This window comes from Canis lupus, chromosome 31 (genome assembly GCF_048164855.1).
Source record: "Canis lupus baileyi chromosome 31, mCanLup2.hap1, whole genome shotgun sequence".
NCBI lineage: Eukaryota > Metazoa > Chordata > Mammalia > Carnivora > Canidae > Canis > Canis lupus.
The window spans coordinates 42,584,721-42,604,263 of record NC_132868.1 but is presented as its reverse complement, the minus strand read 5'-3'; the positions used below and the strand labels follow the sequence as shown (position 1 = coordinate 42,604,263).

At 54.4% G+C, this 19,543-nt stretch overlaps 1 long non-coding RNA gene across 5 annotated transcripts in view; it reads right to left on the bottom strand.

Moving 5' to 3' along the window:
* LOC140622342 (uncharacterized) overlaps window positions 1-19,543 on the bottom strand; it is a 121,432-nt gene that overhangs the window by 57,332 nt on the left and 44,557 nt on the right. Inside the window, exons 3-9 of one of the 5 annotated variants that reach the window (XR_012022125.1) lie at window positions 14,676-15,414; window positions 13,680-13,740; window positions 12,916-12,996; window positions 12,713-12,806; window positions 12,431-12,547; window positions 11,711-11,870; window positions 11,172-11,404 (exon numbers count right to left, since the gene is read on the bottom strand). The exons of 3 other annotated variants lie outside the window; for them this stretch is intronic. This is a non-coding gene — a long non-coding RNA (uncharacterized lncRNA). Of the gene's footprint in view, window positions 1-11,171; window positions 11,405-11,710; window positions 11,871-12,430; window positions 12,548-12,712; window positions 12,807-12,915; window positions 12,997-13,679; window positions 13,741-14,675; window positions 15,415-19,543 lie in introns of those variants that run through there. One more of the 5 variants, XR_012022124.1, reaches the window with a different exon arrangement.

Sequence of the window (19,543 nt, the reverse complement as noted above, 5' to 3'; positions counted from 1 at the left end):
AATATTCTACGGGTAGCGCGAATGTGCCAATCTTACTATATACTACTGCACCTGCATGGTAATGATTTATTACTCCTTTATTAGGAGCACACATATGTTCATCATTGACACACTTACTGCTAAGTGTGGAGGTTTGATTGATTTAAGAGATTAAGGGATAATTTTGTTTTCAAAATGCAATCTTCCACGGAGGCGCGTCCCCATCCGTGGACACTCTATAGGTGCTTCCTGTCACTGTATTTTGATGGATGAACACTCTAGTCTGGACTCAAACTGTCTCCCATTTGTTCCTAAAAGCGGGAAATGTGGACACAGTTTGCTGCAGGAGCCACAGAAGAGTAAATTCCAGACAAATGTAGAACAATATGACAGAGGAGCATTTGGGCCAAAGGAAAGCAACCAAATTCAACAGATCTAAAAATGAAAAAAAATTTTTTCTTTTTTTTTGCCAAATAGTATATTCAGATGTAGATTCAAACAGCAAGCCTGCTGGTTCACTGTCAGCAAAAAATGCTAAATAGGGGCTAGCTTGTCTTCCTGGGGAGTGAGGAGCTCAGTCAAACTGAAAAACCACCTGAAATGTGAACCACAAGCCAATGGAGACCCAGCTGAGCAAACAGGTCGCTGGCCAATTCAAAACCAAGTTATTTTTAAAAAGTATCTAAGTACAAAAAGAGAGAGAGAGAGAGAAAGAAAGAAAAATTTTACATGACAAGGAAGACGCAGCGAGCAGTTTTAGGGACTGCTGGCCGGCTTCCCCTGCAGACCCAGCCCAAGTGGGGCCCTGTACCTCCCAGCCCCCTACCTTGGCTTGGTGCTGATAAAATCAGAATAAGCTAAAACTCAAGGGCAGGTGGAGGCTGTGGGGCGGGAGGAAGGGCAGGTCCACCCACTTGGTTCAGGTTAGAATGGAGGCTGATGCTGCGAGAGCAGATTTGCACTTTTTTTTTTTTATTCTTAAGCACCAGCCGAGCCTCCCAGTCACCCCCGACATGGGTCAGCGGCTAGTGGCAGGGTGGGCTTCGGGCAGCTCAGGCTCCACCTGACTCTCCCCATCCGCCCGCCCAACCCTCCTCCCTCCTGACCTTCTCTGGTAAAGGAGGGAAAAACACCTGGAAGTCCCTAAACCACCCGGAGATGGTTTAGGAGTGGTTCTCTCCGAAGGGGCCGGGGTGTTGGCCAAGGGCGGTTTGGTCGCGTGAGATTTTAAAAGGTCGACAAGCATATGTGCTGGGGCACCTGATACATGTGGAAGAGGAGTGGGTTCCCTGGAGCATGGGGGGCACTTCGTGGACTTCCATCCCGTCTTGGTGGAGAGCGGCACCCGCGAACACCCCGCCGCGGCCTTCCTTCAAAATGTGGCTTGTTGAGATGGTCACCGCACACCCACGATTTCTGACCCCCTCCTGGGAGCACATCACACCACAGGCCTAAGAACAGAGCAGCGCACGTGCCCTCTGGGGGACACAGCTGCCAGGAAGCCGATTCCGTGTGTCCCTTTCCCTTCGTTACCATGACTCGTTAGATTCGGGGGAGTCTCACACATTTGGGGGAGGATGTGCCTTCTATGCCAGCAAGTGCAGCAGTGTGTCTGGACCCCAAGGTCCCAGCTACGCCCAGACAGGACTGAACTCCAGGTACCTGGAGCCCTGAAAGCCGACAGCCAGCAATGGCTGTGCCACAAAAACAAGGCGATTCTGTGGGGTTTAAAAAAATAAATAAAGCATCAACATCGGATGACCTTGGCAGGCAGGGGCAGCCCTGCCACTGACCACCCAAAAGGATCATTTTGCAAATGCTCATTTAAGCGACTACAGAACAACGATGCTGGCCTTTCTTTTTCCGTAAGTTAGACTGGAAGTTCCTTGAAGGGAGAACCAACGCCTTGAATTAAGACGGCTGTTTCCCAGCACAAAGTCAGGAGGTATCTGTCACGGTGCTGGGCAAACGGCCTACCCCCAGGGAAGCTACTAGAGCCGTCAGGGACCCCGGGCTCCAAGCTCCCTGCCCCGGGCTGCCCTACGCGGCGATTTCTATCATCCACAGGTTCCGTGTGGGAGGCCCCTAGGGAGAGACCATGAACAACAACGGGCAGGAAAAGGTCCAAGGGCATTTTAATAGACAACTGCGTAGGGATCCTAAAACCTCGGCACCGGCTCTGTTTCGCCAGCAGTATTCCTGCAAGAAAATGCCCCCTCCCTCGTAGTCTTTATAAAACACAGGGTTGAGCACTTGACGACGACGGCGCCTGGGTTGCTAAGCCAAGTGGCTTGGTCTTTGCACTGAGACCCTTCCGTGGCAAACCCGGGGGTGGTGGGGACGGGGGAGCACTGACCTCGAGGGGACAGGGCCGGCTCCCTGCTGTCCGGCGGCTCTGGGAGCTAAGGAGGCAGCGCACAATCTGAGTTGGCAATTCTGTTTTGTCAGAACCAAAGGGGAACAGTGGGAACTGGCTTGGGTGCTTTTCCAGATGCTTTTGATCCAGCAGGATACATAAAAAAAGAAAATCTGGCTTGACAAATGCAACAAAGAGGAAAAATAGGCTCTATTTGCCTTTTCATTTTAGCTGGGTTGTGGTGTACTGATTATTTAAAAAAAAAAAAAAAAGGAAGGAAGGAAAGAAGGAAGGAAGGAAGGAAGGAAGGAAGGAAGGAAGGAAGGAAGGAAGGAAGGAAGGAAGGAAGGAAAACGAACTATTAACCTAGCCTTCCTGCCTCCCTGCTGCAGTCCAGCAGGCCTGCGGTCCAGGAGTCTGGGGGTGGCTGTGAGCAGCCTTGGGCAGGACCCCCACTCACCACCCTGACCCTGACACTTGATTCTTCAGTGTCTCCTGTGTCTTTCTGAGCTGTCACGTTCAAATCCGGTCCTTCCCTACCTCACGTGGCCATTGTGAAGACAGACGAGATGGCCCCACGTTCCCTCCTGCCCCATCCATCCCTCTGTCCATCCATCCATCCATCCATCCTTCCATCCATCCCTCTGTCCATCCATCCATCCATCCATCCCTCCATCCATCCATCCATCCATCCGTCTATCCCTCCGTCTATCCCTCCATCTATCCCTCTGTCCATCCGTCTATCTATCCACCCATCTATCCATCCCTCCATCCATCCCTCCCTCCGTCCATCCATCCATCCATCCATCCATCCATCCATCCATCCATCGGACCCTGATGCCCAAGGAGCACACCGGGTTCTGTACCGGAATGCGGCAGGCTTGTGCCCTAGGATGGAGGCAGCAGGGAGCCAGGCTGTAGCCCCCAGCGCATGGGGCCTGGATCCAGGCTGACCCGGAGCACATCACGGGGCTCTCCAGACACCCCCAAAATACACACTTACGGGCTGATGGGGAATGTCTTCAAGACCTCAGGACCTGGCAGTTTCAGCACTGTTGAGCCCTCACAGGCAAATTTACAGGGATTTACTACTGAGATTGTCTTTGCTTGACCAAGGGGCAGCCCTTGCGTATGTGGGCCAGCCCTGCGGCCCCGGGCATCCACACAAGCCCCGCGGTGACCAAGCAAGCACTTCGCTGCACCCAGGCCCAGCTGAGGTAAGGCTGCAGCGCCTCCAGCGCCGACACACCCACCAGGGGCTGGGCAGCCAGGGCTCTGAACACTGCAGGGCCCTGCCCTCCCGCCACACTCACGCCCTCGCCACGGACACCCATGGGTGGACACACAGAAGGGGTGAGACCAACAGTGGTGCTGCTCTTTGTCGCTGTTAATTGTGAGCCAGTTATCTGATCTGCTGTGACTTGCTCTTTCTGGAAAGGTTTGCATAATTTGGCAATAGAATTCCAAGATTCTCATTTATCGTCAATTGTGCCTTTGCCAATTGCTTTTGTCAGGACTCCCCATTTCACCTCATGTCCCTGCTCTCCACTTCTGCAAATGCACTGATCTGTGAAAATGAATTAAACAGATTAAAAAGCAGCTTTTCTTATTCGTTGGAATAAAAATGGCAAATGCAGACACGGCACATCCCTGTATGTAGCTCCACTGAAAAAACAATTACTGCAGACAAGGGGGTGGCCCGCCTCTCTAGGGGAAACAAACCCACAGAATGCTCTGTGACTCAGGCTAAGCTGCTCCTGTAATCTAGAGTGATGTTCTACTTAATGACGGCCCACAACGATAATCCAATTATTAGGCTTTCAACAAACCAAAACTATAATGACATCATATATTCTTATAACTAAAGTTGATCTTTATAAAAGCGATTCCTCTTTTCAGACAGAGACAGAGAGAGACATTTATAATGGTAAACAACTCCCATCTTATTGGTATCTCCCAGTTCACAAATGTGTAGAGCAAAGGCCTCGGAAGGAGAAAGCGTACAAATGCCTGGTATCCACGGCGAGTGAAGATTCTCGGGGCCACGTTGCCCCTCAATGCCAGGCCAGGGCCAAGGTAAAGCAGCCTTCACAGGAGGGCCAAGCTCCGTGCGTCCCAAAGCCTCACCATGGTCCACCCCGGGGGTTGCAGGGTCTGGACACCCTGTAAGCTCCAGAGGCAGCAGCACTGAGGACTCCGGGGACTGCCGCACTGCACGACTCCCACCAGCATCAATCACAACGAGGCCTCACCTATCTGACAATCCCTCCCGCTGGGAGGTACGCTGTGTGCATGCAAACTAAGCTGGTGGCCCTCGATGCCTTTGTTAAAGAGTTCACACTTCAATTTTCAAGTTTCTTTATTTAAGGCCGAGGGGAGGAAGAGCAGGGAAGCAAAGACGGGGGGAGGAAGCATACCTTATTACCTAAGCAATGCACCGCCCTCACCACCGTTGGCAAGCTCTGGTACTGACTCAAAATGAAGCATGCAAGGCTTGCTAACCAGTCTCCCCATCTCTGGGCTGGATATCCCCAAGACCCGCTACAAGGGCTGCCACAAAGAACAAGCGGGATAAAGCATGAGCGCTCCTGGTCTTACACCTTTAGAATAGGAGTAAGTGCTCACTTCAGAGGTACCACGTTGTGATCAGTGGTGGTATTTTCTTAAACGGGCTTAGATGACGGACGATGAGCTCACTTGTCTTACACCAAGGAGCAAGTAAGAGCTCCCCTCTGCGCACGGGTAAGAGCACAGCCAAAGCAAGTCCTATCACAAGGCAGCAACTGTTCAAAGAATCAGCACAGTACTCTCAGGAAGAACGGCAATGACACCCAAAACCACACAAAGACCCCACCAACAAGGAGAATTACAGGCCACTATCCCTGGATGCCAAAGTTCTCACCAAGACAGTACCCAGTGGTACTGGCTACGATAGCACGCTAAAAGGATTATTCACCACGACCAGGTGGGATTTACTCCTGGGCTGCAGGAGTGCTTCAACACCTGCAAATCAATCAGCGTGATAACATCACATTAATAAAGGAAAGACGAGAACCATACAATCCTCTCAGTAGATGCAGAAAAAGCATTTGACAAAGTATAGCGTCCTTTCTTGATTAAAATTCTTCACAGTGGGGACGCCTGGGGGGCTCAGCAGTGGAACGTCTGCTTTCTGCTTGGGGCATGACCCCGGGGTCCGGGGATCGAGTCCCACGTCGGGCTCCCTGCGTGGAGCCTGATTCTGCCTCTGCCTGTGTCTCTGCCTCTGTGTGTCTCTTGTGAATAAATAAATAAAATCCTTAAAAAAAAAACTCTTCAGAGTGTAGGGATAGAGGGAACATTCCTCAACATCTTAAAAGCCATCTATGAAAAGCCCACAGCAAATATCATTCTCAATGGGGAAGCACTGGGAGCCTTTCCCCTAAGATCAGGAACAAGACAGGGATGTCCACTCTCACCACTGCTATTCAACATAGTACTGGAAGTCCTGGCCTCCACAATCAGACAACAAAAAGAAATAAAAGGCATTTAAATTGGCAAAGAAGAAGTCAAACTCTCCCTCTTTGCAGATGACATGATACTGTACCTAGAAAACCCAAAAGCCTCCACCCCAAGATTGCTAGAACTCACACAGCAATTCGGCAGCGTGGCAGGATACAAAATCAATGCCCAGAAGTCAGTGGCATTTCTCTACACTAACAATGAGACTGAAGAAAGAGAAATTAAGGAGTCAACCCCATTTACATTTACACCAAATACCATAAGATACCTAAGATAACTAACCAAAGAGGCAAATGATCTGTGCTCTGAAAACTATAGGATGCTCATGAAAGAAACTGAAGAAAGCACAGAAGAGATGGAAAAATAGTCCATACCCATGGACTAAAAGAATAAGTATTGTTAAAATGTCTATGCTCCCCCAAACAATCTATACATTCAATGCAACCCCTATCAAAATCCTATCAACTTTTTTCACAGAGTTGGAACAAATAATCCTAAAATTTGTATGGAACCAGAAAAGACTCCAAACAACCAGAGGAATGCTGAAATAGAAAACGAAAAAATAAAAAAAATAAAAAAAATAAAAAACAAAAAAACAAAAAAAAGAAAAAAACAAAAAAAAAAAAAAAAAAAAGAAAACGAAAGTGGTGGCATCACAATGCCAGACTTCAGGTTGTCCTACAAAGCTGTGACCATCAAGACAGTGTGGTCCTGGCACAGCCCGTGGAGCAGCACACATAGATCAGTGGAACAGAATAGAGAACCCAGAAATGGGCCCTCAACCCTGTGGTCAACTAATATTTGACAAAGCAGGAAAGAATATCCAATGGAAAAGAGTCTGATCAATAAATGGTGTTGGGAAAATTAGACGGTCACATGTAGAAGAATGAAACTGGACCACATTTTTACACTAGACACAAAGATAGACTCAATATGGATGAAAGACTTAAATGTGAGCCAGGAATCCATCAAAATCCTAGAGGAGAACACAGGCAGCAACCTCTGTGACCTTGGTCCCAGCAACTTCTTGTTAGAAACATCTCCAAAGGCAAGGGAAATAAAGGCAAAAATGAACTATTGGGACTTCATGAAGATAAAAAAGCTTCTGCACAGCAAAGGAAATAGAAGACAAAACCAAAAGAAAGGCAGCAGACCGGGAGAAGGTATTTGCAAATGACATATCAGGTAAAGGGCTAGTATCCAAGATCTATAAAGAACTTAGCAAACTCAACACCCAAAAATCAAAAAATTTTAAAAATCCAGTTAAGAAAGAACACGAACATACATTTCTCCAAAGAAGACATTCAGATGGCCAACAGACACGTGAAATAATGCTCAACGCCGCTCGGCATCAGGGAAATACCAACCAGAACCACGATGAGATCCCACCGCGCCCCTGTCAGAATGGCTACAGTCAACACCACAAGGATCAACGGGTGCTGGGAGGGGGTGGGGAAGGGGAGCCCTCTCGCCTGTGGGTGGGGATGCAGGGGGGGCAGCCACCGTGGAGACGCGTGGGGGACCCTCAGAAAGATGAAAATAGAGTCACGCAGGACACCCGGGGGGCTCCGTGGTTGAGCGTCTGCCTTCGGCCCAGGGCATGACCCCAGGGTCCTGGGATCGAGTCCCACATCGGGCTCCCTGCATGGAGCCTGCTTCTCCCTCTGCCTGTGTCTCTGCCTCTCTGTGTGTCTCTCATGAATAAATAAATAAAATCCTAAAAAGAAAAAAGAAAGACTGATGAATCACTGACCTCTACCCTCTAAAACTAATAATACATGTTAATCAACGGAATTTAAATTAAAAAATAAAAAGCTGAATGTTTAAAAATAAATAAATAAATAAAAATGGCAATGACTTTAGCGATGGATTCTTTGGCATTTGTTTGCCATCTTAGACTCCACAAAATGCTCGTAGCTGTTTGCAATGTTTCTCATTGCGGGGGAGGGGGACAAATTATCGTGTGGGACTGTCCTGTGCTCAGTTGCAAGACACTGAGCATCCCTGGCCCCCTCCCACCAATACCAGCAACACCACACGGCCATTGTAACAACCCAAATAACACCCTCCACGTTTCAAACTGCTGCATAGAAGACAGAAGTGCCCCAGTGGAGACTTTTTGGTAGATCAACTGTCTTTATGTCCACTTTACACTTGGGGAAACTGAGGCATGGAACGTGCTTGACCACATTGATCAGAACACAGACAGCAGAAACCTAGGAAATGATACAACACATGTCACAAATACTGATCAGTTGGGCCAGGGGGGAAGGAAAGTTCACTCTTTTCCAACTACACGCCACCTTCCCCCTCCCGCCGTTGACATTCACCCAGTGAAAACCAGTCCCAGTGAGTTATTGGCAACAGGAGTAACACATTCCTCAGGGCAGAAGACACAATAGGGCCCAACGTGCTGAAAAGCACTCAGCGTTTCGGTCAGCGTACGTGGCCGTCACAGTGGGACATGGCGGGGGGATCACAACCCTAAAACCCGCCAACAAGGAGCGCAAATGCCCCCAGTGATCCCACACCCACTTCATCCTCGGGTTTTAACATCTTGTCCATTCACCTGTCAGCAGGAGGTCACCGAAGGACGTCTACCGACCAGCATCCGGTTACAGCACCTGTGATCTAAGGGACACGAGCCTCCTGTTTTCTCTCGGCCTCTCGACCTGTCACGTGGTGCTATGGCATTTAGAGGCCACTTTTTATTATTATTATTATTATTAGAAAGTATTTTCCACTGTTTTGTTCGAGTCAGTGAGAGAGCAGGATTCTATAGAATGAGATTTGTTATGCAGCCAGCTCGTTAGGAACAAGTTTGTTTTCAGTAGGGAGAGCTCGGCTGTGTTCCTTCCACCTTGTATAAAGCAGAATCAAGGGGGGCGGGCGGGGGGGAGCTGTGTGTGTCCAGAGAGCACAGCTGGCTTGGCCAGTGGCCTTATGTTGAGCCTCTGAGTCAATGTTTTAGCTTGAAAGGAAACTGTGGCTTCTGCTATGCAACAAGCTCAGACTCTGCTTTCTGGAAGTCTTCAGAGCTGAAAGCCAAGTTTGACCTGAGGGCCTCTGAGCCTTGGACCCTAAGTATTAAAGAACATCTGATTCTTGCTAAGAAAGAGAGGCTGCTGAATTCCTTTATGTGCCAGAGAAGGTTCAGTCTCATGCGAGCTCATCTAATATTTGGCTGACTTTTCCTGTTTCCCCCATCTCGCTGTTCTTTTCATTGCTTAGGAAAAAAAAAAAAAAAAGGGAAGAAAAAGGAGGAGGACAAGGGGAAGGAAGGAAGGGAGGAAGGAAAGAAGGAAGGAAAAAAATTAAAGTATCCAAAATTGGAAATGTAAAGCTGGGATCATAGAAAACATTCAGAATGATTTCAGCAAATCTACCCCCGACACACACACACACGCACACACACGCACACAGTGACCATGGAGACAGGGGTGCGGGAAAGGCAGGTAGTGACATTTGCAATTAATTCTGAAACCTAAAGAAGTCACGTGCCTGGTTTTCAGGTCAAGCACGTTTGGAACACCAGCTAGCCACGCCGACCACCGGGTGAGGTGCATCGGAAGCGGTGGAGGGGACGAGAGGCATCAAGGGCAGCCACGCCAGCCCCGGAACGAGCGCAGCACCTGTCTCCCCGGCGGGAAGGGCCAAGGGGCGCTCCCACGCTTCTCCGGGCCTCCAGGAGCCAGCTGTCCAGCTGGAGAGACACGGAAGCGGGAAGACCGACTGACTGACCGACCGACCGACCGACTCCAGATAGCGAGGGGCGAGGAGGTCAAAGGGGGAGAGGTCCCTTCACAGTCATCAGCGCACCTGCTGCTCAGCCGCCCTAGGAGCTCCCGACATCTGACGACACAGGAGCCAAGGGCCTTTTATCGGGAGACCGTGCACCCCTCTATATTAGAGGCCATCCCCTTCTAGATCCCCTTCTAGAGGTGTTTGCACACCTACCGAGCAGTTGGGGGGCACCCATCGCTCCAGCCCGTGGAGCAGCACACATTTTTGGTGGGCACCATGCACCCAGGTGACCTGCTGACGTCGCAGCTGGAGTACCGTCCCCCCTCTTCACCTGCACCTTATGGGAGGGGTGGCCTCCTGCGCGCCCGCCGTAGGACCTCGCAGGAATACGGCATCTGCGGGAACGGAGCACGTTATCTGCTCCGGTGGCGTTGGGCTCAGCCCCGTGACTTACGTAAGCCAACGGCACGTGGGTGCGTTCGTCGGGAGTCAAAGCTTTAAGTGCATTTCCACAGTCCACCCGCGCCCCTTGTGCTCAGCGTGTCCACGAGGAAACAAATCGCCTGGAAACCACAGGCTCAAGGATAACGACAAAACCAAGAAGGAGACTCGCGTTCCGTTCTCCAACCGGAGTCCTCCCGAGGCCAGCCCTGAGCAGCGAGCCCGTGAGCCATGGCCTCGGGGTTGTTCTACAGCAGTTTTGCAGCCGTGACTTCCCATCACCATGGCCGTAGGACGATGGCAGGCCTCACCTTCAACGAGGACGCGTGCAAAATCGTTGTTAGCGCCTTCGAGGGTGACCGATCCCCCGTTTTCCTAGGACAGCCTCTGCTTTAACACCGGGAAGTCCTGCCTCGCAGACCAACTGGGCCGCGTGGTCATCCTAGAGCGTCCCCACCTGCAATCTCCAAATCACTTCCGCCTGTTGGTGGCAGCCACGGCTCGGCCGGGGACACGCGAGGCCCTCACTGGGCACCGACTGGCCTTGCTGGCCCAGACCCTGACCCCCACGTCCGCAGCCCCCCACCCGAGCCTGCCCTGGCCGAGCCACCACGTACCTTCTGCGTCTCTGCAGATCTCCCCTCGCTCCAGGGGTCGCTAACTGCCGCTAAGACTGATTTATCACAAGTTGTGAACGGCGACATAGTGTTCCAAACGGCGTCCTCTGTTGAAGAAGACTCCGGGGTGGCCATGCCTGTGCCCGGGGCTGGCCGCCGGCGGGCTGCTGCTGTCCCCACCCTGTGTCCGCGGCACACACGGGACCCGCCTGCGGGCCTCCCTCCCATTGGGCCCACATGCACGTTCAGAGCCCTGCCCAATCCTGTGCTTCTAGCAACCACTTCAAATATATTAGAGTTGGAAGAGAAAATGAATCCCGTATGTCAATCCCGCCTTAGGCCAGGAAAAAAACAATGTGAGTGTAACCGTAGTGGTGAGAATTTCACCTGACTCTGCTCGGAGGGGAGGGGAGGGGAGGGGAGGGGAGGGGAGGCGGGGCGCCCAGTCGACGGAGAGCGGGCAGCCGAGGACCCGCGCCTGGGACGCCGGTCGGGTTACTGCATTTTCCCTGGTCTCAGCTTTTTTCATTTGTTTAAAAAGAGAGCAAGAGAATTTCATTAATTTCATGGCCGCTGGGCTAAGATGTTTCTCTCTGAAATATTAGGACTTTAAAGAATTTCTCTGGTTATCTTCCAATTTTTCAGGACTGAGCTTCTGCGAACCCGTAACAGAGGGGGTTTCCTTTAGGAAGGACAGATCGAAAATATACTGACAGGATCCCACGAGGCCACGGCTTTTAAAATATTTCCTCTGCTGTAATATGTTCTAGAAAAGAGCAGGAAGAAAGAGCAGTACGTATGGTCACGATTCCTCTCACCCTCCATCCTCGTCCTCATCATAGGCCCAGGGCAGCCCGACCCGGGGGCGGGAGGGCGGGGATGGCGGGACGCCCGGAAAGATGCTTTTCCTGCTGCCCCGTTAGATAAGCAGGGAAAACACCGGGAGCCCCACACAGGAAGTTGCTGGGATTAGAAAATAAGTCTGAATGTGCAAAGGTTGGAGGAACTTGACAGATATCTTCAGGCTTTAAGCTCCCCCGTAGGTCTCTGCAGAATTGGGGAAACGCCATACCTCGGTTCTAAGACGGCCCCACGGAGCGAGGAGGAGCCAGTGAGCTGCCGTGGGATTCGCGAGGACTCGCCCACAGCTTGCAGCCTGGTGCCTGGCACCACCAGCGGCCTGCAAACGCCGCGGCCCCTGGTATCATCGAGCTTATCAGCCTGTCAACCGCCTGTGAAGTAGCCGAAGAAAGACCTGGGTAGCCCTGGCCCCTGGGGAGGGGGCAGCCAAGGGGCCTTGGCCGGACCTTGGGGCACTGGGAACGCCACCCCTGAGAAGGACCAGCCATCGGGCTTTCCCTGCCTGGACGGCATCAGCCAGTCCACGCACCCGGCACCTTGACGGCTGCTGGTCCTCCTCCCGGGGCCTTGTCCCGGGGCGGGGGGCGGGCATTGCTCTGCGGTGACAACCTCGGGGGGCGGGGGGCAGCCCTTGGCTGATGCAGCTATGCCTGGTGCAGGAGGGGGAAAGGGCACAGGGGAGCGGAGAGAGGCCAGCTCAGAGACCCCACCGACCCCGAGGGCTCCGACAATTCTGGGACCCGAGCCCGTGGCCATGGGGAGGGGAAGGGGACCCGCTCCTGGGACGTCCCTGCCATCCCTTCCAAATAGGCATCCGTCAGGACGACTCCGTAAATTTCATTTATATGACATTTCGGGAGTTGGGGGGGGAAGAGACACGGATGGGAAATAGCAGTATTGCCACGAGCTGGGGTCAGGGAAGAGGACTGACCGCGAAGGGGCGGGAGAGAACCGTTGGGGGCGATGGGAACTGAACGGCCCCCTGCAAGCGCGGAGAAGCCTTCACCCCAATACTTCAGGACACGACTGTAGTTTGAAGGAAGAGTCTCTAAAGAGACAAGTAAGTTGAACTGAGGCCAGGAGTGTGGGCCTCCATCCGGGGTGCCCGGCGGCCTCACGGGAAGCGGGAATCTGACCCCAGAGGCCCCAGAGGGGAGCGCGCGAGGACACAGGAGGAAGCACCACCTGCAGGCGGCCTCAGAGCAGACCTTACCTGGTCTTGGACTCCCAGCCTCTAGAGCCGTAAGACCACTCCTGTTGTTTAGCTCATCCAGTCTGTCGCCTTTTGTAAGGGTAACCCCAGAAAACTAATAGAGAAGTAGCCCCTATTTTTATGGTGATCACACGATTATTGATATGCGTCAAAACTCAAAACCGTACACCTACCACGGGGTAGCTTTCAGCGTCTATACTCACATCTCAGCAAGCCCGACTTTAAAAATACCACTACGCAGATTCCTAAAATTTGGCAGGAATGATCTCTCCGCAAAGAATTTCCTAAATAGAATTTAAAAAAAAAAAAAAAGAAAGAAAAGAAAAGAAAACCACATTTCAATGGAATCAAGTAACTAAAAATCAAATACCATTCTTAAAGTTTTAATTTTTCCAATGCAAGCCAACGGCTCTGGGGATCGTGAGGTAAGGCGATCTGTCCTGTCGCGAGGCTTTCTTTGTGTCGTCCCGAAGTGTTTGCCGGTTCGAAAAGGATAGAATCAACCTTAAAGCTACGTCGCTGCTGCACTATTAGAAATAACTGTCGATCTCTAGGCCCTCGGATTTGCGGGCTCTAAACTCTTCTGTTCGTAGGATTATCAACATTCATCAGCATCAGTAACTGAAACACTGTGCTCTTGCAGTTGTAGACCTACAAGTGTGTATTAGTGGCCCGAGACCTCCACCTGCAAAGCGCACGGCACGTAGAGCCCTTCCCTGCAGTGTATGAGACTGTCCAGCTGGACATGCTTTGTCCCCGTTACGGGTTTTAGCACGTCGCTCGTACTGGACGGTAAACCACGTGATCGCCGACCCCCTCACGTCCGGAGGTGCCACCTACAACCCGAGGCGGGACGCCCGGTCCCCCAGCCTCGAGGGCCGTGCTCAGGCTCACGGCGAAAGCCAGATAAGTAACTTGGCCAAGTGGTTAGAGCCAAAATGTAGTGCGTCCTGTATGAGTAGCTTACCCTGCCATTCCGTCTATAATGATCCCGCAGAGCCGATCTGTAAATATTCAGCATATTCATTCTGTTTGATGAGTAAAGCAGACGTGATGAACGTGTCCTCACTCCCGTGAGCAACCAAGCTGGCAAACCTGCCCCTCCGAGGACCGTCGGCGCGGCCGCCCGAGACCCGGCTTCGAGCCCCGAGCCCAGGCTCCCGAAGGCAGCGGGCCGACCCCCCGGGTCTCTGGGGCTCCAGGTCGGAGCTGTGGAATCCCAGTCGCAAGGCACTAACTCTGCCCTTGCCCTTTGCGGGCCCAGAGATTCCTTGTGGGAACTGTTGGCAACTCACAAGGCCCGTCTGGCACGGCCGCCCCCCAACGGCCGGGCGCCCTCCTGGGCCCGCCTGCAACTCCGCGGCCACTGCTCCAGGGATCGGGCCCTCGCTGCCTCCCGCCCTTCCGTGCTGGGCTCTGAGGACACCTGGTTTCTAAGTCTCGTTGAGGAAAAGGCCCCGCACCAAGCGGCTTTCTTTCCACGGCCCCGTGTGGGGGCTCCAGCAATGCCGGCGCCCCAAGCCCGATTCCAGGTGAGCGAGCTCCCCCCGAGGCAGCCCATGCGCCCCGCACCTGGGGAAACACCCGCCTGCCGCCCTCCTTGGACCGCTGGGGACAAGCCCGCCCGCAGCACGGGCCCCAGCACCCCCGCCCCCGGAAAGAGGCGGAATTAAGGTGGGACGGCCCACCGGCAGGTCCCGAGCTCCCGGCCAGGAAACGGGTCGTCCTTCCCACCCAACAGGCCTGGCGCCCCAGCACCCTCCTCCGGGTGCAGAGCTGCTGCTCCTGTAACTCCTTCCACAGGGGCCGTGGGCCTCAGGGCAGGGGCAGGGACGGGCAGGGGCAGGAACAGGTGACGACCCCCAGGTCACCCACCCGCACCCCGGGGGTGCTCAGCAGGGCCTCGGAGTGGGGACAGGGATGGGCGGGGGCAGGAACAGGAACCAACCCCCAGGTCACGCACCTGTACCCCAGGGGGTGCTCAGAGGGCCTGGCAGTGGGGACGGGGCCAGACACGGGCAGGAACAGGTACCGAGTCCCCCTGGGTCGCCCACCAGCTGCACAGCCTCTGGCCCAGCTCGTCCACACCCGGCCAGGAAAGGAGGCAGGGAAGTCTTCCCATCACGGATCCGAGCCTCGGTCTCAGCGGCAGGGGGCAGGGGCAGGGGCAGGGGCAGTCCCCGACAGCCACGGCCACCCGGTCAGCAGGTGCCGGGCCCAGGCCCTCTGCGCCGCGACGGTCGTGCTCCCTGAGGACGTGAGTAGCACAGCCCGGCGGGTGCGCGGTGTGGACACGGCCAGGCGCCCGGCCTTCCCCGCCCCACCGTCCCCACCAGAGCACTGTTCAGCCCGCGCACCTCAGGCTTCCGAATGAACTTCCTCAGCGTATTCGGATGCCGGGCGCTCCGGGCGGGCACACGGCTGGATCTGGGGACGGGCCTCTGCCCCAGATCCTGAGGCTGAGCCGGGCGTTCTCGCTCCTCCCCGCGGGACAGCGGTGGCGGCCGGGCTGGGAGGGGTCCCGGGCCCGCTCGTGCGATGTTCCGGTTCGCGGGCTTACCCTTAATGCCCGCTGGGAGGCAGCGACTCGGGGGAGGCTGTGGGTTCGGAAGCCTCCGGGACCCGAGAGGCTGAGCCCCCAGGAGCGAGAGTCACGTGTAGACGCAGATGAGGTGAAGCCGAGGTGACGCCAAGGCGAAGCACTGTTCGAGGAAGGACGGAAGAGCGAATGTAAGGGAGGAAAAGTCACCTGAGCTTAGTGAAGTTGAAGTGGAACAAAGAAAAATTGAGACATTAAAAAAGAAAGACCAACGACAAATGTTTGTTGAGTAAACATTTACCTTGGGGAAGCTGCCAGGGAGCCTCGAGTGGTTCTGAAGGCCCGAAGCAGCCCTGGGGCTCATCCCCCAGAGCCCGTCCCCCAGAGCCCAACCACGGAGCCCAACCACGGAGCCCATCCCCCGGAGCCCATCCCCCAGAGCCCATCCCCCGGAGCCCATCCCATGGAGCCCATCCCATGGAGCCCATCCCCCGGAGCCCATCCCCCGAAGCTCATCCCCCAAAGCTCATCCCCCGGAGCTCATCCCCCGGAGCCCATCCCATGGAGCCCATCCACGGAGCCCATCCCCCAGAGCCCATCCCATGGAGCCCATCCACAGAGCCCATCCCCCGGAGCCCATCCCACGGAGCCCATCCACAGAGCCCATCCCCCGGAGCCCATCCCCCGGAGCCCATCCATGGAGCCCATCCACAGAGCCCACCCCACTGAGACCATCCCCTGGAGCTCATCCCCCTGAGCTCATCCCCCAGAACTCATCCCATGAGCACCTGCAGCAACTGCCATGAGCAGGGCCTGAGCCCCAAGGAGGAGCTGCGCGGGGCGCCGGGGGAGGTCGAGGCCCAGGGCTGCCCCGAGCTGCACGCCTGCAGCAGGGGCTCTCCTGCTCTGCCCCCAGCCTCCGTGACCTCGGGACATGTGTCAGGCTTCACCAGCAGAGCACCCCGCACACCCAGGCCCACACAGAGCGAGCCACACCCCAGACATTCCGTCAAAATGTCAACTTCTGGGTTTTTGGAGGATGGAGGAGCCCGTCGCGTGGGGCCAGCGTCCCGCGTGGCAGCAGCAGGCTGAGGCTGAGCACCTGCCCCGATCTGTCCTCCCCTCACTCGATCCCCGGGGCCCGGGCACAGCGAACGGCCAGCGCGGTCCCTCCTCTTGGCACCACCGCTGTCGGTCACCCGGCGGTCAGAGCGGGGCCTGCAAGGCTGAAGCCAGCGTGCGGAGGATCCGAAAGCTCCCAGGCCCCCCACGGCCCGGCAGTGACCTCGGTGTCCCGCTCGCGTCCTTCGCTTCCGCCCGACTCCACCTCTGCTTTGCGGTCACGTTCGGTGGCCTTTGCGCAGTAAATAATCTCAAACGGTAACAGTGAGCTGGTTCCTCCAAACTGCGCACACCGGGAGGCAGAAATGCTTACTCGGTGAGAGCGAGAGCTGGATGCCAAGGATGGAATTCTGGAAGCTTCTCAGACAGACCTTAAGGACTTCCTGCAAACACTAAATCTTTGTCTTTCAGCCCTTTTTAAAACGACTTCCATAAAAGAAAATCTATTTTGACCAGACCGCACACAAACATGAGGTTAAAAATGTTTGCCTGACACTTTCCACACCCCTGCTTTGAATGCAGCAGTTTGTTTTGCTGCCATATTTCTTTCAAACGATGTGCTTCGTGAGAATTTTAGATTCATCAAAATACCTATGAGCAATTTTTTTTTTAGTAGAAAGTGTTAGCTAGCTGCTTGCATGCTTTTGAATGTGAGAGATTCTACCATATGTTACCGTATCGTTTAGATTATGTCTAAGCGACGCCAAAAATCTGGAGGGAAGAAAAGGAGGTTCTATTATCCACACGCTTTATTTGCAAGTCACCAAACAGCTAGATCACCCAGCTGTGTGGCACCACACAGCTAAAACATCTGGGTGATTAGCTGAATTATTCATTTTCATCAAGATATTTTGTCCTCCTCTAGACAATATCTGAGCCTCCCACGCGGCTGTGGGTAGCATACGCGTGTGTTGACACGCGCACGGGCATCCGACAGTGACACAGTGAAATGATGGGTTCAGACATGAAATGCAGGGTCCTGGCCCCCTGCCTTCCTGCTGGGTACGTCTAACCACCCGTGGCTCTGCTCCCATCCGCCCCGCTCCAGCCCTCGGAGTCGGGTGAGGTCGGCTCCCGGGGGCCATGATGCCAGGCCTGCCGTCCAGGGCTCAGGGCTCCGCCCCCAAGTGCACACGCACATGCACACACGTGCAGGTCATGTGGGCACACGCAAGGGAACACGGCCCGGCCTGGGGGAGGCGCATGAGCACGTGGTACCTCTGAGCAGGTGTGTGATGCGCTGGGATGGCGCCTCCTTTACTTGCATGATCTCACTCAATTTTCACAATACACCACCTCCCTCCCTGCCTCTCTCTCTCTCTCTCTCTCTCTCTCTCTCTCTTCCACAGCTAAGAGGACTCAGAAGGCAGGTTCCAGCGGGGGGTACTATCTGTGTTTGAAGGCCGCCTGACTCCCAGGGGCCTGGGGGGCCTCTGGGCCTGTCCTTGGCGTGGCTCTGGCTGAGCGCCTCCCGCAGGACCGGGTGCTGACCCCAACCCTCACTGCCAGGCCCTAGTTAGGTCCCTAGAATCTCCACGGGTTCCAGGCAGAGGCGGGAGGGCAGTGACTGTTTTCACAGCCGCGGCGCCCGCCACCTGAGCATGACAGCCACAACCCGCGCCGCAGCCGTCGTTCCCGAATCTTCCCCAGGTGCGGTCTCGACTGCTGTCTCCCGTTGGCAGCCTGCTTGGACCTGGAACGCGTCGAACGAGACCGTTCAGCTCGGCGGGGACGGGGGGCTCACGTCCCAGCTGCGGAGCTCTCCGCTGCTCGAGTTTCGGGCGCGCGGTCCCGTAGTGTCCCCAGAGCGCTTCTAACTTAGCTCCACTCCACCCTGCCTTGAGCGAGGCACGTGCCCAGGGGAAGGAATGCATTCTTCTTGTGGTTCTCGGGACGTCGGCAGGCACGATGTATCCCACCACGGTACGGGGGGAGGGGGGAGACAATAGACGGAATTGACCACGGAAAACGTGGGAACCCGAACAAGCAAATAATTGTCCTCCCAATTATTTCATTACGGCTGACAACAGAATGACACAAGGCAGTGAGCGGCTCCCAGGACGGCCCGGCAGCCGTAAGAAACTCAAAACACGAAGAGTGTCTCCAGGACACAGCAGAACTCATCCGATATGCGATGCACAGTAAGACCTTGGTATTCTGATCACAGCTCTTCTTTTCCCCAAATAGCCCCCAAATAGCAGCCCTAAACAATTCCCACTCCTCGACTGCTTACACGGTCTTACTGTTGTAGGAAACCATAAGCTCGTGTTAACCCGGTGAATTCAAAGTCAGCCGTCACCAGCCCCTTGTGAGGTGACCCAGGAGTTTTCCTTCCACCTTGTTTCACCTCCGGGGATCTAGCCACCCCCAGATCCGTCCCACAAATGCCAGGACACAGAGTAAAAGAAAATCGCCACGTTGGACAGTAACGACATAGGTGGGAAAACGCTAAATACCTGCTCTTTTGTGACGCTCCAGATTCTTTTTTTTTTTTTTTTAATTTTTCCCTTATGTTTAGATTCTCAATGACAAGCCGCACACGTTCAGAGTATATGATTTACGGAAAGGAGAGAGGTAAGAGGTTCCATTTCTCACTGGTAATAAGATCCGTCAACAGCGAACAATGATCTCTCCTGATAATACAAGTTGTTGGCGCTAATTTCATGCAAAGACCTTTAACTATATCATCTTGCGGGGCCCTCACCGTAGCAGAGTATCATCCACCGCAGAAAGAGAGGGCCCGGGAGGCCGAGCAGCTTGCCCCGGGGCCTGCGGCTGGCTCAGCGGGCGCCACCTCCCTGCCCTCCCCTCTGTCCTCACAGCTCGGCGCAGCCCGGGGTCCCCATCACAGCTGAGGAAGAACTAAACTCCGGGCTTCCCGGCCCATCCCCAGTTGGCCCTTCCCAAACATTAGAGCGTTTCCGCTCCCTGGACAGTAATGATTCAGGCCCAGCAAACCCAGGAGCGCTGTCTGGCCAACACGTCGAGAGCAGGAGAGAAGGGAGCAGCCCCTACATCTACGTGTGGTGTGTGTCCCACAAGGACTTCAGGCCGCTCACTGCCTGCACCCAGGCTACCCAGACCCCATCCGGGCCTAGCTGGATCCAACCGTCGAAGGCTGCTACCTCTCTGTTCCACTGCTTAGAATTCTCAGGGGGGTCTCATAACCC